At 65.0% G+C, this 6,000-nt stretch overlaps 1 non-coding gene across 1 annotated transcript; it reads left to right on the top strand.

Moving 5' to 3' along the window:
- The first annotated feature begins 2,342 nt into the window (after nt 1-2,342).
- LOC142872701 (5S ribosomal RNA) lies at nt 2,343-2,461 on the top strand. Its single transcript, XR_012920854.1, has one exon. It is a non-coding gene; the product is annotated as a 5S ribosomal RNA (ribosomal RNA).
- The last annotated feature ends 3,539 nt before the right edge of the window (nt 2,462-6,000 follow it).

Here is a 6,000-nt window from a genome sequence, read left to right on the forward strand (position 1 = left end):
CTCGGCCCCTGCCTGACGGGGCTCCTCCGTCGCCTGGGCCTTCCAAGGGCTTGGTGTGGACGCTGGTTCCAGGACGCCCTCCCAGGAACCCGGTAGCAGGGCGGCCGCAGCGTCTCGCGCCACCCAACCGTCCGCCGGCCGGCGGCCGTCGCTAAGTGGCCTGCGGGGGACGTGCCCCCACTGTGGGGCGGGCGCCCAGCCTGGTGTCTTCTCTGAGGCCCCGTGGCTGCTTTTCCCCCCCGCAAGGGGAGAGCCGCGGAGGTGGGGACCGCCTCCTCGTGGGGACGTACACCCAGCTCTCCACGTCGGATTCCGGGGCTCTCTGTCCTGCCAGAAGGCCCAGCTGGCCTGCGGGTCCTTAGAGTGGCAAAAACATCCGAAAACTGAGATTGAGGGTCCGGTGGTTGTCTGCACTTTTGTGCTGGGCACCCCAGGGAGGCCCGGGGGCTGGCTGGACAACGCGGTCTGCTGGGCGGGGGGGGGGGGGTTTGGAGGAGCAACTGATGCCCTTTGCACTTTGGGTAGCAAGTGTCTGAGGTGTCTCTGAGCCCTGCGCCATGTCGGGGGTGGGGGTGGGAGGTCAGGGGGGGGTGGAGGAGCAGGAGGAGGAGGAGGAGGAGGAGGTGGGAAGGGCCGTGGCCTGCAGTCGTGTTCCCGGGGTGGCTTCTTCCACAGGCTGCTTGGCCTGGGCTCCCTGCACCTGGGCCTTTGGAGGACTGGCCCTGTGCTTGCCAACGCTTCCCCTGCAGGGACCCAGAGCTGGGAGGTTGCATCTCTCAGCCCTGGGTCGGGCAGAGCCCCAGCGGGCCATGCCCACAACCTCTCTCAGCACGGGTCCCCCAGAAGGCTCCTTTGGGACCAGGATTCTCTTGCGGGTGACTCTTTAAGGTCTGGCCCCTGGATGGAGGGGCACCAGGAGTAGAGGAGCAGGAAGGGGAAGGGGGTGGCCGTGCGAGGGGACACTTTCAGGCCAAGTCCCAGCTTCAGCCTGATCCTCCTGGGAACCCCGGGGTGTACGTCACACCTCCTGGTTGTCCCGCTCTGAGACAAGGAGCCGGGCTTCGCATTCCCCCAGCAGCCAGTCGTGGGCTGAGGACACCTGGGGCGTTGGGAACTCCCTGGCTTCTCCTTGGCTTAACATCTGGAGCTGCTTGTGAATCGTGCCGCCACACACACCCGAGTGCAGGTGTCTTCTGCACAGACTGCGGGCCTCGCTCTTCTGAATGCCGCTAGCTCGCCACCCACCCACGGGTGAACCTGGTCAGGGTACTTTCTCTCGGGGGCAGACTCTGATCCTGGCGGGCTACCGGTGTCTCTGTTTGCTCCTTTCTTTCTTCCATTTCGGGAAAGGCTTCCTTACTGGGTGTGGAAATCTCCTATGCCTTTCCTCGCCTATTCTGTCAGCTTTAAAATTCTCTTTCAGTTGCCACCCTCACAGATGGATTAGGAAACTCTTTCCGGTGCACTCATTAGTGAAATGACCTCAATGAAGCTGGAATCCAATATCTAATCGCCGATTTTTAGCGAGTCCACACGCCAGGGGGGTCGGGGTCCAATGCAGCCCCGGCCAGGCCCAGGCCCCTAGGACTGGGCCACAGGAGGACACAGAGGAGGGTCCCGGCCCCCACGGTCGCGTTGCCGGCAGTTCTCCAAGGGCTTGGGCGTTTTCCAGAGGTAGGAGATGGAGGGGACTGATTTCTTCAGCGCCCCACTAACCACGCCACCCCACCCATGGGACACATCCCAAGAGAGAGAGAGAGAGACGCCCCATACACTCGCTCCCCTCCCCCATGCGCTGTGCCCCAGCCCGGGCCCGGGGGAATAGGCGGCAGCCCACCCACAGGGTGGGGGGCGCAGCTGAAAGGGGTTGTCGGGGAGGGCGGCCCCTGCCTGGGGTCAAAGGGCGGGCGACCCGCGCGTGCGCAATCGGCGGCGGCGGCGGCGGCGGCGGCGGCGGCGGCGGCGGCGGCGGCGGCGGGGGCGGCCACGAGCTGGGGGTGGGCCAGGCGAGGAGAGGAAGGGGGCTGGAAGGTCTCCACCTTGGCGAGTCCAGCCGTGGAGGCGCATCTTGTGTGAGTGTGAGTGAGTGAGTGTGAGTGTGTGTGTGTGTGTGTGTGTGTGTGTATAGAGAGACAGCCCCCCACCCCGGCCCGCCGCTCCCTGCCCGCCCCGCCCCGCCCCGCCTGTCACCCCCGTCCCTCGGAGCCCGCCGGACCCGGCCGGTGAACTCAACAGGCCCGCCCGGTGCGGGTCAGCGCCGGCGCGGGGCCTGGGGCGGGAGGAGGCGGCGGGGAAGCGCAGAGAGGCTCGGCTTCTTGAGCGGGGCAGGGGCGCCCTCCGCCGTCTAGGGCCACACCACCCTGAACGCGCCCGATCTCGTCTGGTCTCGGAAGCTAAGCAGGGTCGGGCCTGGTTAGTACTTGGATGGGAGACCGCCTGGGAATACCGGGTGCCGTAGGCTTCTTTTTTTTTTTTTTTTTTGTTTTGTTTTGCCTCTTGTTCTGTCCCCTCTCTGGGAGCGAGGCGGCGGCCCGGGGCGGGGGTCTCCCCCACCCTCAGCGCCCGCCGCGGTGCCTGGCGCCCCAGCCCGCACCGTGGGGCCTCCTCTTGTCCCAAGCCGCGACACCGCCGTCACGCGGCAGCATGCGTGGCTTCTGGACTGTCAGGTCTCAGACCAAAGGTCTGCTCTGTGGGAACCGACACGCTGGAGGAAACCTTGAGAGTCTGAGAGGGGAGGGAGTTCCAGAAGAAGGCCAGGATGTCATTTTGAGGGAGTATGTGACCAGAACTCGTCCCGTTGCTTTTGGGGTTCTATGGGCTACACGTAGGAATCTTTGGTGGTGGCACCTGATGTTGGGGGATCCGGAGTCACACCCAGACCTGCTCCACAGGCCTCCTTTTACTTTTCTCTTCGGATTCATTATGTTTAAAAAGTGTCTCTTATCTCTATGATTGCATTTTCTTTTCTCTCTCTTTTCAAGCAGATGATGGGAGTCCAAGTATTAAGGTGACATGTGTTGCCCGTGCCCCCCTCCCCCCTGTGTTCTTATTCATTAACCTCTGATGTTGTTCCAGCGTATTGTGGGGGTACCAATGTTAAGGTCGGGTACGTTGCCCTCTCCCAGCCTCCCCCCTCGGGTCAGAGCCTCAAGTGCGCCCATCCCCCAGTCGGTGCGCACCCACCCCATTCCTAATGGAGGTGTATGCCCATCCCCTCCCCCCACCCGCCCGACACCCACCCGATGAAGGTGATTCCTCTGTGTCCACTTGGGTGTCCGTCGGTTCGTACCCATTTGCTGGTGAGCGCGAGCACGTGGTGCTCGTGTGTCCATTCTTGGGCTACCTGGCTTACTGGAACGGGTTCCAGCTCTGGCCAGGAGAACCACGAGAGGTGCCCTCTCACCGCTGCTCCTCCTAGCTGAATAGCACTCCGTGGTGTCCACGCGCCACATTTCATTTACGCACTCGTGGGTCGATGGGCACTCGGGTCGCTTCCAGGTCTTTGCGATTGTGACTTGTGCCCTGACTCTAACCCTAACCCTTACCCAGCCCCGTCTCCTCCTCGGCCCCTGCCTGACTGACTCCTTCCCGCCCGGCCTGTCACCTGTCACCGTCCTCTGCCCCTGCCTGACACGCTCCTCCCCGCCCGGGCCGTCACCGTCCTCGGCCCCTGCCTGACGGGGCTCCTCCGTCGCCTGGGCCTTCCAAGGGCTTGGTGTGGACGCTGGTTCCAGGACGCCCTCCCAGGAACCCGGTAGCAGGGCGGCCGCAGCGTCTCGCGCCACCCAACCGTCCGCCGGCCGGCGGCCGTCGCTAAGTGGCCTGCGGGGGACGTGCCCCCACTGTGGGGCGGGCGCCCAGCCTGGTGTCTTCTCTGAGGCCCCGTGGCTGCTTTTCCCCCCCGCAAGGGGAGAGCCGCGGAGGTGGGGACCGCCTCCTCGTGGGGACGTACACCCAGCTCTCCACGTCGGATTCCGGGGCTCTCTGTCCTGCCAGAAGGCCCAGCTGGCCTGCGGGTCCTTAGAGTGGCAAAAACATCCGAAAACTGAGATTGAGGGTCCGGTGGTTGTCTGCACTTTTGTGCTGGGCACCCCAGGGAGGCCCGGGGGCTGGCTGGACAACGCGGTCTGCTGGGCGGGGGGGGGGGGGGTTTGGAGGAGCAACTGATGCCCTTTGCACTTTGGGTAGCAAGTGTCTGAGGTGTCTCTGAGCCCTGCGCCATGTCGGGGGTGGGGGTGGGAGGTCGGGGGGGGGGTGGAGGAGCAGGAGGAGGAGGAGGAGGAGGAGGTGGGAAGGGCCGTGGCCTGCAGTCGTGTTCCCGGGGTGGCTTCTTCCACAGGCTGCTTGGCCTGGGCTCCCTGCACCTGGGCCTTTGGAGGACTGGCCCTGTGCTTGCCAACGCTTCCCCTGCAGGGACCCAGAGCTGGGAGGTTGCATCTCTCAGCCCTGGGTCGGGCAGAGCCCCAGCGGGCCATGCCCACAACCTCTCTCAGCACGGGTCCCCCAGAAGGCTCCTTTGGGACCAGGATTCTCTTGCGGGTGACTCTTTAAGGTCTGGCCCCTGGATGGAGGGGCACCAGGAGTAGAGGAGCAGGAAGGGGAAGGGGGTGGCCGTGCGAGGGGACACTTTCAGGCCAAGTCCCAGCTTCAGCCTGATCCTCCTGGGAACCCCGGGGTGTACGTCACACCTCCTGGTTGTCCCGCTCTGAGACAAGGAGCCGGGCTTCGCATTCCCCCAGCAGCCAGTCGTGGGCTGAGGACACCTGGGGCGTTGGGAACTCCCTGGCTTCTCCTTGGCTTAACATCTGGAGCTGCTTGTGAATCGTGCCGCCACACACACCCGAGTGCAGGTGTCTTCTGCACAGACTGCGGGCCTCGCTCTTCTGAATGCCGCTAGCTCGCCACCCACCCACGGGTGAACCTGGTCAGGGTACTTTCTCTCGGGGGCAGACTCTGATCCTGGCGGGCTACCGGTGTCTCTGTTTGCTCCTTTCTTTCTTCCATTTCGGGAAAGGCTTCCTTACTGGGTGTGGAAATCTCCTATGCCTTTCCTCGCCTATTCTGTCAGCTTTAAAATTCTCTTTCAGTTGCCACCCTCACAGATGGATTAGGAAACTCTTTCCGGTGCACTCATTAGTGAAATGACCTCAATGAAGCTGGAATCCAATATCTAATCGCCGATTTTTAGCGAGTCCACACGCCAGGGGGGTCGGGGTCCAATGCAGCCCCGGCCAGGCCCAGGCCCCTAGGACTGGGCCACAGGAGGACACAGAGGAGGGTCCCGGCCCCCACGGTCGCGTTGCCGGCAGTTCTCCAAGGGCTTGGGCGTTTTCCAGAGGTAGGAGATGGAGGGGACTGATTTCTTCAGCGCCCCACTAACCACGCCACCCCACCCATGGGACACATCCCAAGAGAGAGAGAGAGAGACGCCCCATACACTCGCTCCCCTCCCCCATGCGCTGTGCCCCAGCCCGGGCCCGGGGGAATAGGCGGCAGCCCACCCACAGGGTGGGGGGCGCAGCTGAGAGGGGTTGTCGGGGAGGGCGGCCCCTGCCTGGGGTCAAAGGGCGGGCGACCCGCGCGTGCGCAATCGGCGGCGGCGGCGGCGGCGGCGGCGGCGGCGGCGGCGGCGGCGGGGGCGGCCACGAGCTGGGGGTGGGCCAGGCGAGGAGAGGAAGGGGGCTGGAAGGTCTCCACCTTGGCGAGTCCAGCCGTGGAGGCGCATCTTGTGTGAGTGTGAGTGAGTGAGTGTGAGTGTGTGTGTGTGTGTGTGTGTGTGTGTATAGAGAGACAGCCCCCCACCCCGGCCCGCCGCTCCCTGCCCGCCCCGCCCCGCCCCGCCTGTCACCCCCGTCCCTCGGAGCCCGCCGGACCCGGCCGGTGAACTCAACAGGCCCGCCCGGTGCGGGTCAGCGCCGGCGCGGGGCCTGGGGCGGGAGGAGGCGGCGGGGAAGCGCAGAGAGGCTCGGCTTCTTGAGCGGGGCAGGGGCGCCCTCCGCC

The sequence above is a fragment of the Microcebus murinus genome, chromosome 8 (assembly GCF_040939455.1).
Source record: "Microcebus murinus isolate Inina chromosome 8, M.murinus_Inina_mat1.0, whole genome shotgun sequence".
In the NCBI taxonomy this organism is placed as follows: Eukaryota; Metazoa; Chordata; class Mammalia; order Primates; family Cheirogaleidae; genus Microcebus; species Microcebus murinus.